The sequence below is a fragment of the Lathamus discolor genome, chromosome W (assembly GCF_037157495.1).
Source record: "Lathamus discolor isolate bLatDis1 chromosome W, bLatDis1.hap1, whole genome shotgun sequence".
Classification (NCBI taxonomy): domain Eukaryota; kingdom Metazoa; phylum Chordata; class Aves; order Psittaciformes; family Psittacidae; genus Lathamus; species Lathamus discolor.
The window spans coordinates 15,196,721-15,219,405 of NC_088908.1; positions in this window are offsets into that span (position 1 = coordinate 15,196,721).

The window sequence follows — 22,685 nt, forward strand, 5'->3', positions numbered from 1 at the left end:
GACAGCAATGTTTGTGTCACAGTTTAAAGCTCACTGTGTGCAAAACATGATCAAGCAGGAGATTTTTTTCAAGGCTCTTCTGCTGTTTTAGGCAGGTCTAAAAATTCCTGCTCTACTATCTCTGTTGCTGCTCAGCAGAGAGCGGGCACAGAGATGGTGGATTCAGCTGGTCTTTCAGGCAAAAAGGGAGGAGTGACAGCAATGTGTGTTGCAGAGTTGCAAAGCTCGCTGTGCGCTGAAGATGATCAGTGGGAACTTTCTGGACTGTCTCTTCTGCTCTTTTAGCATTGGCTAAAGGTTCCTGCTCTACTCTGCTTCTGCCCAGCAGAGAAAGGGCACAGAGTTTTGGATTCAATTGGACTTTGAGGTAGGAAAGTGCGGAGCGAGAGCAATATATGTGTCACAGTTGCAAAGCTGACTGCGTGCTGAAGATGCCCTGCCGGAGCTTTCACTCCGGGCTCTTCGGCTGTGGGAGCAGAGGCCAAGAGATCGTGTTCACCTGTCACTGCTGCTGTTCAAACGAGAGAGGGCGGGAGAGACCATGGATTCAAACGGATTATTAGGAGATGAAGTGAGGAGTGACAGCAATGTGTGTTTCAGAGTTGCAAAGCTCACTGTGCGCTGAAGATGATCTGCAAGGACTTTCCCTCCCTGCCCTTCGGAACTGGGAGCGGATTCCAAGCGCTCGTGCTCACCTGCCTCTGCTGCTCTTGAAACGAGAGTGGAGACCAGAAACGCTGGATTCAAATGCACTTTTAGGAGCTACAATGAGGAGTGACAACAGTGTGTGTGTCACAGTTGTAAAGCTCAGTGTGTTGAAGAAGCACAAGAGCAGCCTTCAGGCCTGTCTCTTCCACTGCCTTACAGATTGCAGACATTCCTGCTCACTCTGCTGCTCAGCAGAGTGCTGGCAACGGAGTTCTTGGATTGAAATGGTCTTTTAGGAGAAAGAGTGAAGAGTGACAGCAATGTTTGTGTCACAGTTTAAAGCTCACTGTGTGCTAAACATGATCAGGAGGAGCTTTTTTGCAAGGCTCTTCTGCTGTTTTAGCCCAGTCTAAACATTCCTGCTCTACTCTCTCTGTTGCTGCTCAGCAGAGAGTGGGCACAGAGATGTTGGAATCAATAGGTCTTCCAGGCAGGAAAAGGAGGAGTTACAGCAATGTGTTTTGCAGAGTTGCAAAGCTCACTGTGTGCTGAAGATGCCCTGCAGGAGTTTCCCTGCTGGCCCTTCGTCTGTGGGATTAGAGTCCAAGCGCTGCTCCTCCCCTGTCACAACTCCTCTCGAAACGAGAGAGCGCACCAGAAACTTTGGATTCAAATGCACTTTTAGGAGATAAAGTGAGGAGTGACAGCAATGTTTGTGTCACAGTTTAAAGCTCACTGTGTGCAAAACATGATCAAGCAGGAGATTTTTTTCAAGGCTCTTCTGCTGTTTTAGGCAGGTCTAAAAATTCCTGCTCTACTATCTCTGTTGCTGCTCAGCAGAGAGCGGGCACAGAGATGGTGGATTCAGCTGGTCTTTCAGGCAAAAAGGGAGGAGTGACAGCAATGTGTGTTGCAGAGTTGCAAAGCTCGCTGTGCGCTGAAGATGATCAGTGGGAACTTTCTGGACTGTCTCTTCTGCTCTTTTAGCATTGGCTAAAGGTTCCTGCTCTACTCTGCTTCTGCCCAGCAGAGAAAGGGCACAGAGATTTTGGATTCAATTGGACTTTGAGGTAGGAAAGTGCGGAGCGAGAGCAATATATGTGTCACAGTTGCAAAGCTGACTGCGTGCTGAAGATGCCCTGCCGGAGCTTTCACTCCGGGCTCTTCGGCTGTGGGAGCAGAGGCCAAGAGATCGTGTTCACCTGTCACTGCTGCTGTTCAAACGAGAGAGGGCGGGAGAGACCATGGATTCAAACGGATTATTAGGAGATGAAGTGAGGAGTGACAGCAATGTGTGTTTCAGAGTTGCAAAGCTCACTGTGCGCTGAAGATGATCTGCAAGGACTTTCCCTCCCTGCCCTTCGGAACTGGGAGCGGATTCCAAGCGCTCGTGCTCACCTGCCTCTGCTGCACTGGAAACGAGAGTGGAGACCAGAAACGCTGGATTCAAATGCACTTTTAGGAGCTACAATGAGGAGTGACAACAGTGTGTGTGTCACAGTTGTAAAGCTCAGTGTGTTGAAGAAGCACAAGAGCAGCCTTCAGGCCTGTCTCTTCCACTGCCTTACAGATTGCAGACATTCCTGCTCACTCTGCTGCTCAGCAGAGTGCTGGCAACGGAGTTCTTGGATTGAAATGGTCTTTTAGGAGAAAGAGTGAAGAGTGACAGCAATGTTTGTGTCACAGTTTAAAGCTCACTGTGTGCTAAACATGATCAGGAGGAGCTTTTTTGCAAGGCTCTTCTGCTGTTTTAGCCCAGTCTAAACATTCCTTCTCTCTGTTGCTGCTCAGCAGAGAGTGGGCACAGAGATGTTGGAATCAATTGGTCTTCCAGGCAGGAAAAGGAGGAGTTACAGCAATGTGTGTTGCAGAATTGCAAAGCTCACTGTGTGCTGAAGATGCCCTGCAGGAGTTTCCCTGCTGGCCCTTCGTCTGTGGGATTAGAGTCCAAGCGCTGCTCCTCCACTGTCACAACTCCTCTCCAAACGAGAGAGCGCACCAGAAACTTTGGATTCAAATGCACTTTTAGGAGATAAAGTGAGGAGTGACAGCAATGTTTGTGTCACAGTTTAAAGCTCACTGTGTGCAAAACATGATCAAGCAGGAGATTTTTTTCAAGGCTCTTCTGCTGTTTTAGGCAGGTCTAAAAATTCCTGCTCTACTATCTCTGTTGCTGCTCAGCAGAGAGCGGGCACAGAGATGGTGGATTCAGCTGGTCTTTCAGGCAAAAAGGGAGGAGTGACAGCAATGTGTGTTGCAGAGTTGCAAAGCTCGCTGTGCGCTGAAGATGATCAGTGGGAACTTTCTGGACTGTCTCTTCTGCTCTTTTAGCATTGGCTAAAGGTTCCTGCTCTACTCTGCTTCTGCCCAGCAGAGAAAGGGCACAGAGATTTTGGATTCAATTGGACTTTGAGGTAGGAAAGTGCGGAGCGAGAGCAATATATGTGTCACAGTTGCAAAGCTGACTGCGTGCTGAAGATGCCCTGCCGGAGCTTTCACTCCGGGCTCTTCGGCTGTGGGAGCAGAGGCCAAGAGATCGTGTTCACCTGTCACTGCTGCTGTTCAAACGAGAGAGGGCGGGAGAGACCATGGATTCAAACGGATTATTAGGAGATGAAGTGAGGAGTGACAGCAATGTGTGTTTCAGAGTTGCAAAGCTCACTGTGCGCTGAAGATGATCTGCAAGGACTTTCCCTCCCTGCCCTTCGGAACTGGGAGCGGATTCCAAGCGCTCGTGCTCACCTGCCTCTGCTGCACTGGAAACGAGAGTGGAGACCAGAAACGCTGGATTCAAATGCACTTTTAGGAGCTACAATGAGGAGTGACAACAGTGTGTGTGTCACAGTTGTAAAGCTCAGTGTGTTGAAGAAGCACAAGAGCAGCCTTCAGCCTGTCTCTTCCACTGCCTTACAGATTGCAGACATTCCTGCTCACTCTGCTGCTCAGCAGAGTGCTGGCAACGGAGTTCTTGGATTGAAATGGTCTTTTAGGAGAAAGAGTGAAGAGTGACAGCAATGTTTGTGTCACAGTTTAAAGCTCACTGTGTGCTAAACATTATCAGGAGGAGCTTTTTTGCAAGGCTCTTCTGCTGTTTTAGCCCAGTCTAAACATTCCTGCTCTACTCTCTCTGATGCTGCTCAGCAGAGAGTGGGCACAGAGATGTTGGAATCAATTGGTCTTCCAGGCAGGAGAAGGAGGAGTTACAGCAATGTGTTTTGCAGAGTTGCAAAGCTCACTGTGTGCTGAAGATGCCCTGCAGGAGTTTCCCTGCTGGCCCTTCGTCTGTGGTATTAGAGTCCAAGCGCTGCTCCTCCCCTGTCACAACTCCTCTCGAAACGAGAGAGCGCACAAGAAACTTTGGATTCAAATGCACTTTTAGGAGATAAAGTGAGGAGTGACAGCAATGTTTGTGTCACAGTTTAAAGCTCACTGTGTGCAAAACATGATCAAGCAGGAGATTTTTTTCAAGGCTCTTCTGCTGTTTTAGGCAGGTCTAAAAATTCCTGCTCTACTCTCTCTGTTGCTGCTCAGCAGAGAGCGGGCACAGAGATGGTGGATTCAGCTGGTCTTTCAGGCAAAAAGGGAGGAGTGACAGCAATGTGTGTTGCAGAGTTGCAAAGCTCGCTGTGCGCAGAAGATGATCAGTGGGAACTTTCTGGACTGTCTCTTCTGCTCTTTTAGCATTGGCTAAAGGTTCCTGCTCTACTCTGCTTCTGCCCAGCAGAGAAAGGGCACAGAGATTTTGGATTCAATTGGACTTTGAGGTAGGAAAGTGCGGAGCGAGAGCAATATATGTGTCACAGTTGCAAAGCTGACTGCGTGCTGAAGATGCCCTGCCGGAGCTTTCACTCCGGGCTCTTCGGCTGTGGGAGCAGAGGCCAAGAGATCGTGTTCACCTGTCACTGCTGCTGTTCAAACGAGAGAGGGCGGGAGAGACCATGGATTCAAACGGATTATTAGGAGATGAAGTGAGGAGTGACAGCAATGTGTGTTTCAGAGTTGCAAAGCTCACTGTGCGCTGAAGATGATCTGCAAGGACTTTCCCTCCCTGCCCTTCGGAACTGGGAGCGGATTCCAAGCGCTCGTGCTCACCTGCCTCTGCTGCACTGGAAACGAGAGTGGAGACCAGAAACGCTGGATTCAAATGCACTTTTAGGAGCTACAATGAGGAGTGACAACAGTGTGTGTGTCAAAGTTGTAAAGCTCAGTGTGTTGAAGAAGCACAAGAGCAGCCTTCAGCCTGTCTCTTCCACTGCCTTACAGATTGCAGACATTCCTGCTCACTCTGCTGCTCAGCAGAGTGCTGGCAACGGAGTTCTTGGATTGAAATGGTCTTTTAGGAGAAAGAGTGAAGAGTGACAGCAATGTTTGTGTCACAGTTTAAAGCTCACTGTGTGCTAAACATGATCAGGAGGAGCTTTTTTGCAAGGCTCTTCTGCTGTTTTAGCCCAGTCTAAACATTCCTGCTCTACTCTCTCTGATGCTGCTCAGCAGAGAGTGGGCACAGAGATGTTGGAATCAATTGGTCTTCCAGGCAGGAGAAGGAGGAGTTACAGCAATGTGTTTTGCAGAGTTGCAAAGCTCATTGTGTGCTGAAGATGCCCTGCAGGAGTTTCCCTGCTGGCCCTTCGTCTGTGGTATTAGAGTCCAAGCGCTGCTCCTCCCCTGTCACAACTCCTCTCGAAACGAGAGAGCGCACAAGAAACTTTGGATTCAAATGCACTTTTAGGAGATAAAGTGAGGAGTGACAGCAATGTTTGTGTCACAGTTTAAAGCTCACTGTGTGCAAAACATGATCAAGCAGGAGATTTTTTTCAAGGCTCTTCTGCTGTTTTAGGCAGGTCTAAAAATTCCTGCTCTACTATCTCTGTTGCTGCTCAGCAGAGAGCGGGCACAGAGATGGTGGATTCAGCTGGTCTTTCAGGCAAAAAGGGAGGAGTGACAGCAATGTGTGTTGCAGAGTTGCAAAGCTCGCTGTGCGCTGAAGATGATCAGTGGGAACTTTCTGGACTGTCTCTTCTGCTCTTTTAGCATTGGCTAAAGGTTCCTGCTCTACTCTGCTTCTGCCCAGCAGAGAAAGGGCACAGAGATTTTGGATTCAATTGGACTTTGAGGTAGGAAAGTGCGGAGCGAGAGCAATATATGTGTCACAGTTGCAAAGCTGACTGCGTGCTGAAGATGCCCTGCCGGAGCTTTCACTCCGGGCTCTTCGGCTGTGGGAGCAGAGGCCAAGAGATCGTGTTCACCTGTCACTGCTGCTGTTCAAACGAGAGAGGGCGGGAGAGACCATGGATTCAAACGGATTATTAGGAGATGAAGTGAGGAGTGACAGCAATGTGTGTTTCAGAGTTGCAAAGCTCACTGTGCGCTGAAGATGATCTGCAAGGACTTTCCCTCCCTGCCCTTCGGAACTGGGAGCGGATTCCAAGCGCTCGTGCTCACCTGCCTCTGCTGCACTGGAAACGAGAGTGGAGACCAGAAACGCTGGATTCAAATGCACTTTTAGGAGCTACAATGAGGAGTGACAACAGTGTGTGTGTGTCAAAGTTGTAAAGCTCAGTGTGTTGAAGAAGCACAAGAGCAGCCTTCAGCCTGTCTCTTCCACTGCCTTACAGATTGCAGACATTCCTGCTCACTCTGCTGCTCAGCAGAGTGCTGGCAACGGAGTTCTTGGATTGAAATGGTCTTTTAGGAGAAAGAGTGAAGAGTGACAGCAATGTTTGTGTCACAGTTTAAAGCTCACTGTGTGCTAAACATGATCAGGAGGAGCTTTTTTGCAAGGCTCTTCTGCTGTTTTAGCCCAGTCTAAACATTCCTGCTCTACTCTCTCTGATGCTGCTCAGCAGAGAGTGGGCACAGAGATGTTGGAATCAATTGGTCTTCCAGGCAGGAGAAGGAGGAGTTACAGCAATGTGTTTTGCAGAGTTGCAAAGCTCACTGTGTGCTGAAGATGCCCTGCAGGAGTTTCCCTGCTGGCCCTTCGTCTGTGGTATTAGAGTCCAAGCGCTGCTCCTCCCCTGTCACAACTCCTCTCGAAACGAGAGAGCGCACAAGAAACTTTGGATTCAAATGCACTTTTAGGAGATAAAGTGAGGAGTGACAGCAATGTTTGTGTCACAGTTTAAAGCTCACTGTGTGCAAAACATGATCAAGCAGGAGATTTTTTTCAAGGCTCTTCTGCTGTTTTAGGCAGGTCTAAAAATTCCTGCTCTACTCTCTCTGTTGCTGCTCAGCAGAGAGCGGGCACAGAGATGGTGGATTCAGCTGGTCTTTCAGGCAAAAAGGGAGGAGTGACAGCAATGTGTGTTGCAGAGTTGCAAAGCTCGCTGTGCGCAGAAGATGATCAGTGGGAACTTTCTGGACTGTCTCTTCTGCTCTTTTAGCATTGGCTAAAGGTTCCTGCTCTACTCTGCTTCTGCCTAGCAGAGAAAGGGCACAGAGATTTTGGATTCAATTGGACTTTGAGGTAGGAAAGTGCGGAGCGAGAGCAATATATGTGTCACAGTTGCAAAGCTGACTGCGTGCTGAAGATGCCCTGCCGGAGCTTTCACTCCGGGCTCTTCGGCTGTGGGAGCAGAGGCCAAGAGATCGTGTTCACCTGTCACTGCTGCTGTTCAAACGAGAGAGGGCGGGAGAGACCATGGATTCAAACGGATTATTAGGAGATGAAGTGAGGAGTGACAGCAATGTGTGTTTCAGAGTTGCAAAGCTCACTGTGCGCTGAAGATGATCTGCAAGGACTTTCCCTCCCTGCCCTTCGGAACTGGGAGCGGATTCCAAGCGCTCGTGCTCACCTGCCTCTGCTGCACTGGAAACGAGAGTGGAGACCAGAAACGCTGGATTCAAATGCACTTTTAGGAGCTACAATAAGGAGTGACAACAGTGTGTGTGTCAAAGTTGTAAAGCTCAGTGTGTTGAAGAAGCACAAGAGCAGCCTTCAGCCTGTCTCTTCCACTGCCTTACAGATTGCAGACATTCCTGCTCACTCTGCTGCTCAGCAGAGTGCTGGCAACGGAGTTCTTGGATTGAAATGGTCTTTTAGGAGAAAGAGTGAAGAGTGACAGCAATGTTTGTGTCACAGTTTAAAGCTCACTGTGTGCTAAACATGATCAGGAGGAGCTTTTTTGCAAGGCTCTTCTGCTGTTTTAGCCCAGTCTAAACATTCCTGCTCTACTCTCTCTGATGCTGCTCAGCAGAGAGTGGGCACAGAGATGTTGGAATCAATTGGTCTTCCAGGCAGGAGAAGGAGGAGTTACAGCAATGTGTTTTGCAGAGTTGCAAAGCTCACTGTGTGCTGAAGATGCCCTGCAGGAGTTTCCCTGCTGGCCCTTCGTCTGTGGTATTAGAGTCCAAGCGCTGCTCCTCCCCTGTCACAACTCCTCTCGAAACGAGAGAGCGCACAAGAAACTTTGGATTCAAATGCACTTTTAGGAGATAAAGTGAGGAGTGACAGCAATGTTTGTGTCACAGTTTAAAGCTCACTGTGTGCAAAACATGATCAAGCAGGAGATTTTTTTCAAGGCTCTTCTGCTGTTTTAGGCAGGTCTAAAAATTCCTGCTCTACTATCTCTGTTGCTGCTCAGCAGAGAGCGGGCACAGAGATGGTGGATTCAGCTGGTCTTTCAGGCAAAAAGGGAGGAGTGACAGCAATGTGTGTTGCAGAGTTGCAAAGCTCGCTGTGCGCAGAAGATGATCAGTGGGAACTTTCTGGACTGTCTCTTCTGCTCTTTTAGCATTGGCTAAAGGTTCCTGCTCTACTCTGCTTCTGCCCAGCAGAGAAAGGGCACAGAGATTTTGGATTCAATTGGACTTTGAGGTAGGAAAGTGCGGAGCGAGAGCAATATATGTGTCACAGTTGCAAAGCTGACTGCGTGCTGAAGATGCCCTGCCGGAGCTTTCACTCCGGGCTCTTCGGCTGTGGGAGCAGAGGCCAAGAGATCGTGTTCACCTGTCACTGCTGCTGTTCAAACGAGAGAGGGCGGGAGAGACCATGGATTCAAACGGATTATTAGGAGATGAAGTGAGGAGTGACAGCAATGTGTGTTTCAGAGTTGCAAAGCTCACTGTGCGCTGAAGATGATCTGCAAGGACTTTCCCTCCCTGCCCTTCGGAACTGGGAGCGGATTCCAAGCGCTCGTGCTCACCTGCCTCTGCTGCACTGGAAACGAGAGTGGAGACCAGAAACGCTGGATTCAAATGCACTTTTAGGAGCTACAATGAGGAGTGACAACAGTGTGTGTGTCAAAGTTGTAAAGCTCAGTGTGTTGAAGAAGCACAAGAGCAGCCTTCAGCCTGTCTCTTCCACTGCCTTACAGATTGCAGACATCCCTGCTCACTCTGCTGCTCAGCAGAGTGCTGGCAACGGAGTTCTTGGATTGAAATGGTCTTTTAGGAGAAAGAGTGAAGAGTGACAGCAATGTTTGTGTCACAGTTTAAAGCTCACTGTGTGCTAAACATGATCAGGAGGAGCTTTTTTGCAAGGCTCTTCTGCTGTTTTAGCCCAGTCTAAACATTCCTGCTCTACTCTCTCTGATGCTGCTCAGCAGAGAGTGGGCACAGAGATGTTGGAATCAATTGGTCTTCCAGGCAGGAGAAGGAGGAGTTACAGCAATGTGTTTTGCAGAGTTGCAAAGCTCATTGTGTGCTGAAGATGCCCTGCAGGAGTTTCCCTGCTGGCCCTTCGTCTGTGGTATTAGAGTCCAAGCGCTGCTCCTCCCCTGTCACAACTCCTCTCGAAACGAGAGAGCGCACAAGAAACTTTGGATTCAAATGCACTTTTAGGAGATAAAGTGAGGAGTGACAGCAATGTTTGTGTCACAGTTTAAAGCTCACTGTGTGCAAAACATGATCAAGCAGGAGATTTTTTTCAAGGCTCTTCTGCTGTTTTAGGCAGGTCTAAAAATTCCTGCTCTACTATCTCTGTTGCTGCTCAGCAGAGAGCGGGCACAGAGATGGTGGATTCAGCTGGTCTTTCAGGCAAAAAGGGAGGAGTGACAGCAATGTGTGTTGCAGAGTTGCAAAGCTCGCTGTGCGCTGAAGATGATCAGTGGGAACTTTCTGGACTGTCTCTTCTGCTCTTTTAGCATTGGCTAAAGGTTCCTGCTCTACTCTGCTTCTGCCCAGCAGAGAAAGGGCACAGAGATTTTGGATTCAATTGGACTTTGAGGTAGGAAAGTGCGGAGCGAGAGCAATATATGTGTCACAGTTGCAAAGCTGACTGCGTGCTGAAGATGCCCTGCCGGAGCTTTCACTCCGGGCTCTTCGGCTGTGGGAGCAGAGGCCAAGTGATCGTGTTCACCTGTCACTGCTGCTGTTCAAACGAGAGAGGGCGGGAGAGACCATGGATTCAAACGGATTATTAGGAGATGAAGTGAGGAGTGACAGCAATGTGTGTTTCAGAGTTGCAAAGCTCACTGTGCGCTGAAGATGATCTGCAAGGACTTTCCCTCCCTGCCCTTCGGAACTGGGAGCGGATTCCAAGCGCTCGTGCTCACCTGCCTCTGCTGCACTGGAAACGAGAGTGGAGACCAGAAACGCTGGATTCAAATGCACTTTTAGGAGCTACAATGAGGAGTGACAACAGTGTGTGTGTCAAAGTTGTAAAGCTCAGTGTGTTGAAGAAGCACAAGAGCAGCCTTCAGCCTGTCTCTTCCACTGCCTTACAGATTGCAGACATTCCTGCTCACTCTGCTGCTCAGCAGAGTGCTGGCAACGGAGTTCTTGGATTGAAATGGTCTTTTAGGAGAAAGAGTGAAGAGTGACAGCAATGTTTGTGTCACAGTTTAAAGCTCACTGTGTGCTAAACATTATCAGGAGGAGCTTTTTTGCAAGGCTCTTCTGCTGTTTTAGCCCAGTCTAAACATTCCTGCTCTACTCTCTCTGATGCTGCTCAGCAGAGAGTGGGCACAGAGATGTTGGAATCAATTGGTCTTCCAGGCAGGAGAAGGAGGAGTTACAGCAATGTGTTTTGCAGAGTTGCAAAGCTCACTGTGTGCTGAAGATGCCCTGCAGGAGTTTCCCTGCTGGCCCTTCGTCTGTGGTATTAGAGTCCAAGCGCTGCTCCTCCCCTGTCACAACTCCTCTCGAAACGAGAGAGCGCACAAGAAACTTTGGATTCAAATGCACTTTTAGGAGATAAAGTGAGGAGTGACAGCAATGTTTGTGTCACAGTTTAAAGCTCACTGTGTGCAAAACATGATCAAGCAGGAGATTTTTTTCAAGGCTCTTCTGCTGTTTTAGGCAGGTCTAAAAATTCCTGCTCTACTCTCTCTGTTGCTGCTCAGCAGAGAGCGGGCACAGAGATGGTGGATTCAGCTGGTCTTTCAGGCAAAAAGGGAGGAGTGACAGCAATGTGTGTTGCAGAGTTGCAAAGCTCGCTGTGCGCAGAAGATGATCAGTGGGAACTTTCTGGACTGTCTCTTCTGCTCTTTTAGCATTGGCTAAAGGTTCCTGCTCTACTCTGCTTCTGCCCAGCAGAGAAAGGGCACAGAGATTTTGGATTCAATTGGACTTTGAGGTAGGAAAGTGCGGAGCGAGAGCAATATATGTGTCACAGTTGCAAAGCTGACTGCGTGCTGAAGATGCCCTGCCGGAGCTTTCACTCCGGGCTCTTCGGCTGTGGGAGCAGAGGCCAAGAGATCGTGTTCACCTGTCACTGCTGCTGTTCAAACGAGAGAGGGCGGGAGAGACCATGGATTCAAACGGATTATTAGGAGATGAAGTGAGGAGTGACAGCAATGTGTGTTTCAGAGTTGCAAAGCTCACTGTGCGCTGAAGATGATCTGCAAGGACTTTCCCTCCCTGCCCTTCGGAACTGGGAGCGGATTCCAAGCGCTCGTGCTCACCTGCCTCTGCTGCACTGGAAACGAGAGTGGAGACCAGAAACGCTGGATTCAAATGCACTTTTAGGAGCTACAATGAGGAGTGACAACAGTGTGTGTGTCAAAGTTGTAAAGCTCAGTGTGTTGAAGAAGCACAAGAGCAGCCTTCAGCCTGTCTCTTCCACTGCCTTACAGATTGCAGACATTCCTGCTCACTCTGCTGCTCAGCAGAGTGCTGGCAACGGAGTTCTTGGATTGAAATGGTCTTTTAGGAGAAAGAGTGAAGAGTGACAGCAATGTTTGTGTCACAGTTTAAAGCTCACTGTGTGCTAAACATGATCAGGAGGAGCTTTTTTGCAAGGCTCTTCTGCTGTTTTAGCCCAGTCTAAACATTCCTGCTCTACTCTCTCTGTTGCTGCTCAGCAGAGAGTGGGCACAGAGATGTTGGAATCAATAGGTCTTCCAGGCAGGAAAAGGAGGAGTTACAGCAATGTGTTTTGCAGAGTTGCAATGCTCACTGTGTGCTGAAGATGCCCTGCAGGAGTTTCCCTGCTGGCCCTCCGTCTGTGGGATTAGAGTCCAAGCGCTGCTCCTCCCCTGTCACAACTCCTCTCGAAACGAGAGAGCGCACCAGAAACTTTGGATTCAAATGCACTTTTAGGAGATAAAGTGAGGAGTGACAGCAATGTTTGTGTCACAGTTTAAAGCTCACTGTGTGCAAAACATGATCAAGCAGGAGATTTTTTTCAAGGCTCTTCTGCTGTTTTAGGCAGGTCTAAAAATTCCTGCTCTACTATCTCTGTTGCTGCTCAGCAGAGAGCGGGCACAGAGATGGTGGATTCAGCTGGTCTTTCAGGCAAAAAGGGAGGAGTGACAGCAATGTGTGTTGCAGAGTTGCAAAGCTCGCTGTGCGCTGAAGATGATCAGTGGGAACTTTCTGGACTGTCTCTTCTGCTCTTTTAGCATTGGCTAAAGGTTCCTGCTCTACTCTGCTTCTGCCCAGCAGAGAAAGGGCACAGAGATTTTGGATTCAATTGGACTTTGAGGTAGGAAAGTGCGGAGCGAGAGCAATATATGTGTCACAGTTGCAAAGCTGACTGCGTGCTGAAGATGCCCTGCCGGAGCTTTCACTCCGGGCTCTTCGGCTGTGGGAGCAGAGGCCAAGAGATCGTGTTCACCTGTCACTGCTGCTGTTCAAACGAGAGAGGGCGGGAGAGACCATGGATTCAAACGGATTATTAGGAGATGAAGTGAGGAGTGACAGCAATGTGTGTTTCAGAGTTGCAAAGCTCACTGTGCGCTGAAGATGATCTGCAAGGACTTTCCCTCCCTGCCCTTCGGAACTGGGAGCGGATTCCAAGCGCTCGTGCTCACCTGCCTCTGCTGCACTGGAAACGAGAGTGGAGACCAGAAACGCTGGATTCAAATGCACTTTTAGGAGCTACAATGAGGCGTGACAACAGTGTGTGTGTCAAAGTTGTAAAGCTCAGTGTGTTGAAGAAGCACAAGAGCAGCCTTCAGCCTGTCTCTTCCACTTCCTTACAGATTGCAGACATTCCTGCTCACTCTGCTGCTCAGCAGAGTGCTGGCAACGGAGTTCTTGGATTGAAATGGTCTTTTAGGAGAAAGAGTGAAGAGTGACAGCAATGTTTGTGTCACAGTTTAAAGCTCACTGTGTGCAAAACATGATCAAGCAGGAGATTTTTTTCAAGGCTCTTCTGCTGTTTTAGGCAGGTCTAAAAATTCCTGCTCTACTCTCTCTGTTGCTGCTCAGCAGAGAGCGGGCACAGAGATGGTGGATTCAGCTGGTCTTTCAGGCAAAAAGGGAGGAGTGACAGCAATGTGTGTTGCAGAGTTGCAAAGCTCGCTGTGCGCAGAAGATGATCAGTGGGAACTTTCTGGACTGTCTCTTCTGCTCTTTTAGCATTGGCTAAAGGTTCCTGCTCTACTCTGCTTCTGCCCAGCAGAGAAAGGGCACAGAGATTTTGGATTCAATTGGACTTTGAGGTAGGAAAGTGCGGAGCGAGAGCAATATATGTGTCACAGTTGCAAAGCTGACTGCGTGCTGAAGATGCCCTGCCGGAGCTTTCACTCCGGGCTCTTCGGCTGTGGGAGCAGAGGCCAAGAGATCGTGTTCACCTGTCACTGCTGCTGTTCAAACGAGAGAGGGCGGGAGAGACCATGGATTCAAACGGATTATTAGGAGATGAAGTGAGGAGTGACAGCAATGTGTGTTTCAGAGTTGCAAAGCTCACTGTGCGCTGAAGATGATCTGCAAGGACTTTCCCTCCCTGCCCTTCGGAACTGGGAGCGGATTCCAAGCGCTCGTGCTCACCTGCCTCTGCTGCACTGGAAACGAGAGTGGAGACCAGAAACGCTGGATTCAAATGCACTTTTAGGAGCTACAATGAGGAGTGACAACAGTGTGTGTGTCAAAGTTGTAAAGCTCAGTGTGTTGAAGAAGCACAAGAGCAGCCTTCAGCCTGTCTCTTCCACTGCCTTACAGATTGCAGACATTCCTGCTCACTCTGCTGCTCAGCAGAGTGCTGGCAACGGAGTTCTTGGATTGAAATGGTCTTTTAGGAGAAAGAGTGAAGAGTGACAGCAATGTTTGTGTCACAGTTTAAAGCTCACTGTGTGCTAAACATGATCAGGAGGAGCTTTTTTGCAAGGCTCTTCTGCTGTTTTAGCCCAGTCTAAACATTCCTGCTCTACTCTCTCTGATGCTGCTCAGCAGAGAGTGGGCACAGAGATGTTGGAATCAATAGGTCTTCCAGGCAGGAAAAGGAGGAGTTACAGCAATGTGTTTTGCAGAGTTGCAATGCTCACTGTGTGCTGAAGATGCCCTGCAGGAGTTTCCCTGCTGGCCCTTCGTCTGTGGTATTAGAGTCCAAGCGCTGCTCCTCCCCTGTCACAACTCCTCTCGAAACGAGAGAGCGCACAAGAAACTTTGGATTCAAATGCACTTTTAGGAGATAAAGTGAGGAGTGACAGCAATGTTTGTGTCACAGTTTAAAGCTCACTGTGTGCAAAACATGATCAAGCAGGAGATTTTTTTCAAGGCTCTTCTGCTGTTTTAGGCAGGTCTAAAAATTCCTGCTCTACTATCTCTGTTGCTGCACAGCAGAGAGCGGGCACAGAGATGGTGGATTCAGCTGGTCTTTCAGGCAAAAAGGGAGGAGTGACAGCAATGTGTGTTGCAGAGTTGCAAAGCTCGCTGTGCGCTGAAGATGATCAGTGGGAACTTTCTGGACTGTCTCTTCTGCTCTTTTAGCATTGGCTAAAGGTTCCTGCTCTACTCTGCTTCTGCCCAGCAGAGAAAGGGCACAGAGATTTTGGATTCAATTGGACTTTGAGGTAGGAAAGTGCGGAGCGAGAGCAATATATGTGTCACAGTTGCAAAGCTGACTGCGTGCTGAAGATGCCCTGCCGGAGCTTTCACTCCGGGCTCTTCGGCTGTGGGAGCAGAGGCCAAGAGATCGTGTTCACCTGTCACTGCTGCTGTTCAAACGAGAGAGGGCGGGAGAGACCATGGATTCAAACGGATTATTAGGAGATGAAGTGAGGAGTGACAGCAATGTGTGTTTCAGAGTTGCAAAGCTCACTGTGCGCTGAAGATGATCTGCAAGGACTTTCCCTCCCTGCCCTTCGGAACTGGGAGCGGATTCCAAGCGCTCGTGCTCACCTGCCTCTGCTGCACTGGAAACGAGAGTGGAGACCAGAAACGCTGGATTCAAATGCACTTTTAGGAGCTACAATGAGGAGTGACAACAGTGTGTGTGTCAAAGTTGTAAAGCTCAGTGTGTTGAAGAAGCACAAGAGCAGCCTTCAGCCTGTCTCTTCCACTGCCTTACAGATTGCAGACATTCCTGCTCACTCTGCTGCTCAGCAGAGTGCTGGCAACGGAGTTCTTGGATTGAAATGGTCTTTTAGGAGAAAGAGTGAAGAGTGACAGCAATGTTTGTGTCACAGTTTAAAGCTCACTGTGTGCTAAACATGATCAGGAGGAGCTTTTTTGCAAGGCTCTTCTGCTGTTTTAGCCCAGTCTAAACATTCCTGCTCTACTCTCTCTGTTGCTGCTCAGCAGAGAGTGGGCACAGAGATGTTGGAATCAATAGGTCTTCCAGGCAGGAAAAGGAGGAGTTACAGCAATGTGTTTTGCAGAGTTGCAATGCTCACTGTGTGCTGAAGATGCCCTGCAGGAGTTTCCCTGCTGGCCCTTCGTCTGTGGTATTAGAGTCCAAGCGCTGCTCCTCCCCTGTCACAACTCCTCTCGAAACGAGAGAGCGCACAAGAAACTTTGGATTCAAATGCACTTTTAGGAGATAAAGTGAGGAGTGACAGCAATGTTTGTGTCACAGTTTAAAGCTCACTGTGTGCAAAACATGATCAAGCAGGAGATTTTTTTCAAGGCTCTTCTGCTGTTTTAGGCAGGTCTAAAAATTCCTGCTCTACTATCTCTGTTGCTGCACAGCAGAGAGCGGGCACAGAGATGGTGGATTCAGCTGGTCTTTCAGGCAAAAAGGGAGGAGTGACAGCAATGTGTGTTGCAGAGTTGCAAAGCTCGCTGTGCGCTGAAGATGATCAGTGGGAACTTTCTGGACTGTCTCTTCTGCTCTTTTAGCATTGGCTAAAGGTTCCTGCTCTACTCTGCTTCTGCCCAGCAGAGAAAGGGCACAGAGATTTTGGATTCAATTGGACTTTGAGGTAGGAAAGTGCGGAGCGAGAGCAATATATGTGTCACAGTTGCAAAGCTGACTGCGTGCTGAAGATGCCCTGCCGGAGCTTTCACTCCGGGCTCTTCGGCTGTGGGAGCAGAGGCCAAGAGATCGTGTTCACCTGTCACTGCTGCTGTTCAAACGAGAGAGGGCGGGAGAGACCATGGATTCAAACGGATTATTAGGAGATGAAGTGAGGAGTGACAGCAATGTGTGTTTCAGAGTTGCAAAGCTCACTGTGCGCTGAAGATGATCTGCAAGGACTTTCCCTCCCTGCCCTTCGGAACTGGGAGCGGATTCCAAGCGCTCGTGCTCACCTGCCTCTGCTGCACTGGAAACGAGAGTGGAGACCAGAAACGCTGGATTCAAATGCACTTTTAGGAGCTACAATGAGGAGTGACAACAGTGTGTGTGTCAAAGTTGTAAAGCTCAGTGTGTTGAAGAAGCACAAGAGCAGCCTTCAGCCTGTCTCTTCCACTGCCTTACAGATTGCAGACATTCCTGCTCACTCTGCTGCTCAGCAGAGTGCTGGCAACGGAGTTCTTGGATTGAAATGGTCTTTTAGGAGAAAGAGTGAAGAGTGACAGCAATGTTTGTGTCACAGTTTAAAGCTCACTGTGTGCTAAACATGATCAGGAGGAGCTTTTTTGCAAGGCTCTTCTGCTGTTTTAGCCCAGTCTAAACATTCCTGCTCTACTCTCTCTGTTGCTGCTCAGCAGAGAGTGGGCACAGAGATGTTGGAATCAATTGGTCTTCCAGGCAGGAAAAGGAGGAGTTACAGCAATGTGTTTTGCAGAGTTGCAATGCTCACTGTGTGCTGAAGATGCCCTGCAGGAGTTTCCCTGCTGGCCCTCCGTCTGTGGGATTAGAGTCCAAGCGCTGCTCCTCCCCTGTCACAACTCCTCTCGAAACGAGAGAGCGCACCAGAAACTTTGGATTCAAATGCACTTTTAGGAGATAAAGTGAGGAGTGACAGCAATGTTTGTGTCACAGTTTAAAGCTCACTGTGTGCAAAACATGATCAAGCAGGAGATTTTTTTCAAGGCTCTTCTGCTGTTTTAGGCAGGTCTAAAAATTCCTGCTCTACTCTCTCTGTTGCTGCTCAGCAGAGAGCGGGCACAGAGATGGTGGATTCAGCTGGTCTTTCAGGCAAAAAGGGAGGAGTGACAGCAATGTGTGTTGCAGAGTTGCAAAGCTCGCTGTGCGCTGAAGATGATCAGTGGGAACTTTCTGGACTGTCTCTTCTGCTCTTTTAGCATTGGCTAAAGGTTCCTGCTCTACTCTGCTTCTGCCCAGCAGAGAAAGGGCACAGAGATTTTGGATTCAATTGGACTTTGAGGTAGGAAAGTGCGGAGCGAGAGCAATATATGTGTCACAGTTGCAAAGCTGACTGCGTGCTGAAGATGCCCTGCCGGAGCTTTCACTCCGGGCTCTTCGGCTGTGGGAGCAGAGGCCAAGAGATCGTGTTCACCTGTCACTGCTGCTGTTCAAACGAGAGAGGGCGGGAGAGACCATGGATTCAAACGGATTATTAGGAGATGAAGTGAGGAGTGACAGCAATGTGTGTTTCAGAGTTGCAAAGCTCACTGTGCGCTGAAGATGATCTGCAAGGACTTTCCCTCCCTGCCCTTCGGAACTGGGAGCGGATTCCAAGCGCTCGTGCTCACCTGCCTCTGCTGCACTGGAAACGAGAGTGGAGACCAGAAACGCTGGATTCAAATGCACTTTTAGGAGCTACAATGAGGAGTGACAACAGTGTGTGTGTCAAAGTTGTAAAGCTCAGTGTGTTGAAGAAGCACAAGAGCAGCCTTCAGCCTGTCTCTTCCACTGCCTTACAGATTGCAGACATTCCTGCTCACTCTGCTGCTCAGCAGAGTGCTGGCAACGGAGTTCTTGGATTGAAATGGTCTTTTAGGAGAAAGAGTGAAGAGTGACAGCAATGTTTGTGTCACAGTTTAAAGCTCACTGTGTGCTAAACATTATCAGGAGGAGCTTTTTTGCAAGGCTCTTCTGCTGTTTTAGCCCAGTCTAAACATTCCTGCTCTACTCTCTCTGATGCTGCTCAGCAGAGAGTGGGCACAGAGATGTTGGAATCAATTGGTCTTCCAGGCAGGAGAAGGAGGAGTTACAGCAATGTGTTTTGCAGAGTTGCAAAGCTCACTGTGTGCTGAAGATGCCCTGCAGGAGTTTCCCTGCTGGCCCTTCGTCTGTGGTATTAGAGTCCAAGCGCTGCTCCTCCCCTGTCACAACTCCTCTCGAAACGAGAGAGCGCACAAGAAACTTTGGATTCAAATGCACTTTTAGGAGATAAAGTGAGGAGTGACAGCAATGTTTGTGTCACAGTTTAAAGCTCACTGTGTGCAAAACATGATCAAGCAGGAGATTTTTTTCAAGGCTCTTCTGCTGTTTTAGGCAGGTCTAAAAATTCCTGCTCTACTATCTCTGTTGCTGCTCAGCAGAGAGCGGGCACAGAGATGGTGGATTCAGCTGGTCTTTCAGGCAAAAAGGGAGGAGTGACAGCAATGTGTGTTGCAGAGTTGCAAAGCTCGCTGTGCGCAGAAGATGATCAGTGGGAACTTTCTGGACTGTCTCTTCTGCTCTTTTAGCATTGGCTAAAGGTTCCTGCTCTACTCTGCTTCTGCCCAGCAGAGAAAGGGCACAGAGATTTTGGATTCAATTGGACTTTGAGGTAGGAAAGTGCGGAGCGAGAGCAATATATGTGTCACAGTTGCAAAGCTGACTGCGTGCTGAAGATGCCCTGCCGGAGCTTTCACTCCGGGCTCTTCGGCTGTGGGAGCAGAGGCCAAGAGATCGTGTTCACCTGTCACTGCTGCTGTTCAAACGAGAGAGGGCGGGAGAGACCATGGATTCAAACGGATTATTAGGAGATGAAGTGAGGAGTGACAGCAATGTGTGTTTCAGAGTTGCAAAGCTCACTGTGCGCTGAAGATGATCTGCAAGGACTTTCCCTCCCTGCCCTTCGGAACTGGGAGCGGATTCCAAGCGCTCGTGCTCACCTGCCTCTGCTGCTCTTGAAACGAGAGTGGTGACCAGAAACGCTGGATTCAAATGCACTTTTAGGAGCTACGATGAGGAGTGACAACAGTGTGTGTGTCACAGTTGTAAAGCTCAGTGTGTTGAAGAAGCACAAGAGCAGCCTTCAGGCCTGTCTCTTCCACTGCCTTACAGATTGCAGACATTCCTGCTCACTCTGCTGCTCAGCAGAGTGCTGGCAACGGAGTTCTTGGATTGAAATGGTCTTTTAGGAGAAAGAGTGAAGAGTGACAGCAATGTTTGTGTCACAGTTTAAAGCTCACTGTGTGCTAAACATGATCAGGAGGAGCTTTTTTGCAAGGCTCTTCTGCTGTTTTAGCCCAGTCTAAACATTCCTGCTCTACTCTCTCTGATGCTGCTCAGCAGAGAGTGGGCACAGAGATGTTGGAATCAATTGGTCTTCCAGGCAGGAGAAGGAGGAGTTACAGCAATGTGTTTTGCAGAGTTGCAAAGCTCACTGTGTGCTGAAGATGCCCTGCAGGAGTTTCCCTGCTGGCCCTTCGTCTGTGGTATTAGAGTCCAAGCGCTGCTCCTCCCCTGTCACAACTCCTCTCGAAACGAGAGAGCGCACAAGAAACTTTGGATTCAAATGCACTTTTAGGAGATAAAGTGAGGAGTGACAGCAATGTTTGTGTCACAGTTTAAAGCTCACTGTGTGCAAAACATGATCAAGCAGGAGATTTTTTTCAAGGCTCTTCTGCTGTTTTAGGCAGGTCTAAAAATTCCTGCTCTACTCTCTCTGTTGCTGCTCAGCAGAGAGCGGGCACAGAGATGGTGGATTCAGCTGGTCTTTCAGGCAAAAAGGGAGGAGTGACAGCAATGTGTGTTGCAGAGTTGCAAAGCTCGCTGTGCGCTGAAGATGATCAGTGGGAACTTTCTGGACTGTCTCTTCTGCTCTTTTAGCATTGGCTAAAGGTTCCTGCTCTACTCTGCTTCTGCCCAGCAGAGAAAGGGCACAGAGATTTTGGATTCAATTGGACTTTGAGGTAGGAAAGTGCGGAGCGAGAGCAATATATGTGTCACAGTTGCAAAGCTGACTGCGTGCTGAAGATGCCCTGCCGGAGCTTTCACTCCGGGCTCTTCGGCTGTGGGAGCAGAGGCCAAGAGATCGTGTTCACCTGTCACTGCTGCTGTTCAAACGAGAGAGGGCGGGAGAGACCATGGATTCAAACGGATTATTAGGAGATGAAGTGAGGAGTGACAGCAATGTGTGTTTCAGAGTTGCAAAGCTCACTGTGCGCTGAAGATGATCTGCAAGGACTTTCCCTCCCTGCCCTTCGGAACTGGGAGCGGATTCCAAGCGCTCGTGCTCACCTGCCTCTGCTGCACTGGAAACGAGAGTGGAGACCAGAAACGCTGGATTCAAATGCACTTTTAGGAGCTACAATGAGGAGTGACAACAGTGTGTGTGTCAAAGTTGTAAAGCTCAGTGTGTTGAAGAAGCACAAGAGCAGCCTTCAGCCTGTCTCTTCCACTGCCTTACAGATTGCAGACATTCCTGCTCACTCTGCTGCTCAGCAGAGTGCTGGCAACGGAGTTCTTGGATTGAAATGGTCTTTTAGGAGAAAGAGTGAAGAGTGACAGCAATGTTTGTGTCACAGTTTAAAGCTCACTGTGTGCTAAACATGATCAGGAGGAGCTTTTTTGCAAGGCTCTTCTGCTGTTTTAGCCCAGTCTAAACATTCCTGCTCTACTCTCTCTGTTGCTGCTCAGCAGAGAGTGGGCACAGAGATGTTGGAATCAATTGGTCTTCCAGGCAGGAGAAGGAGGAGTTACAGCAATGTGTTTTGCAGAGTTGCAAAGCTCACTGTGTGCTGAAGATGCCCTGCAGGAGTTTCCCTGCTGGCCCTTCGTCTGTGGTATTAGAGTCCAAGCGCTGCTCCTCCCCTGTCACAACTCCTCTCGAAACGAGAGAGCGCACAAGAAACTTTGGATTCAAATGCACTTTTAGGAGATAAAGTGAGGAGTGACAGCAATGTTTGTGTCACAGTTTAAAGCTCACTGTGTGCAAAACATGATCAAGCAGGAGATTTTTTTCAAGGCTCTTCTGCTGTTTTAGGCAGGTCTAAAAATTCCTGCTCTACTATCTCTGTTGCTGCACAGCAGAGAGCGGGCACAGAGATGGTGGATTCAGCTGGTCTTTCAGGCAAAAAGGGAGGAGTGACAGCAATGTGTGTTGCAGAGTTGCAAAGCTCGCTGTGCGCTGAAGATGATCAGTGGGAACTTTCTGGACTGTCTCTTCTGCTCTTTTAGCATTGGCTAAAGGTTCCTGCTCTACTCTGCTTCTGCCCAGCAGAGAAAGGGCACAGAGATTTTGGATTCAATTGGACTTTGAGGTAGGAAAGTGCGGAGCGAGAGCAATATATGTGTCACAGTTGCAAAGCTGACTGCGTGCTGAAGATGCCCTGCCGGAGCTTTCACTCCGGGCTCTTCGGCTGTGGGAGCAGAGGCCAAGAGATCGTGTTCACCTGTCACTGCTGCTGTTCAAACGAGAGAGGGCGGGAGAGACCATGGATTCAAACGGATTATTAGGAGATGAAGTGAGGAGTGACAGCAATGTGTGTTTCAGAGTTGCAAAGCTCACTGTGCGCTGAAGATGATCTGCAAGGACTTTCCCTCCCTGCCCTTCGGAACTGGGAGCGGATTCCAAGCGCTCGTGCTCACCTGCCTCTGCTGCTCTTGAAACGAGAGTGGTGACCAGAAACGCTGGATTCAAATGCACTTTTAGGAGCTACGATGAGGAGTGACAACAGTGTGTGTGTCACAGTTGTAAAGCTCAGTGTGTTGAAGAAGCACAAGAGCAGCCTTCAGGCCTGTCTCTTCCACTGCCTTACAGATTGCAGACATTCCTGCTCACTCTGCTGCTCAGCAGAGTGCTGGCAACGGAGTTCTTGGATTGAAATGGTCTTTTAGGAGAAAGAGTGAAGAGTGACAGCAATGTTTGTGTCACAGTTTAAAGCTCACTGTGTGTTAAACATGATCAGGAGGAGCTTTTTTGCAAGGCTCTTCTGCTGTTTTAGCCCAGTCTAAACATTCCTGCTCTACTCTCTCTGTTGCTGCTCAGCAGAGAGTGGGCACAGAGATGTTGGAATCAATAGGTCTTCCAGGCAGGAAAAGGAGGAGTTACAGCAATGTGTTTTGCAGAGTTGCAAAGCTCATTGTGTGCTGAAGATGCCCTGCAGGAGTTTCCCTGCTGGCCCTTCGTCTGTGGGATTAGAGTCCTAGCGCTGCTCCTCCCCTGTCACAACTCCTCTCCAAACGAGAGAGCGCACCAGAAACTTTGGATTCAAATGCACTTTTAGGAGATAAAGTGAGGAGTGACAGCAATGTTTGTGTCACAGTTTAAAGCTCACTGTGTGCAAAACATGATCAAGCAGGAGATTTTTTTCAAGGCTCTTCTGCTGTTTTAGGCAGGTCTAAAAATTCCTGCTCTAGTATCTCTATT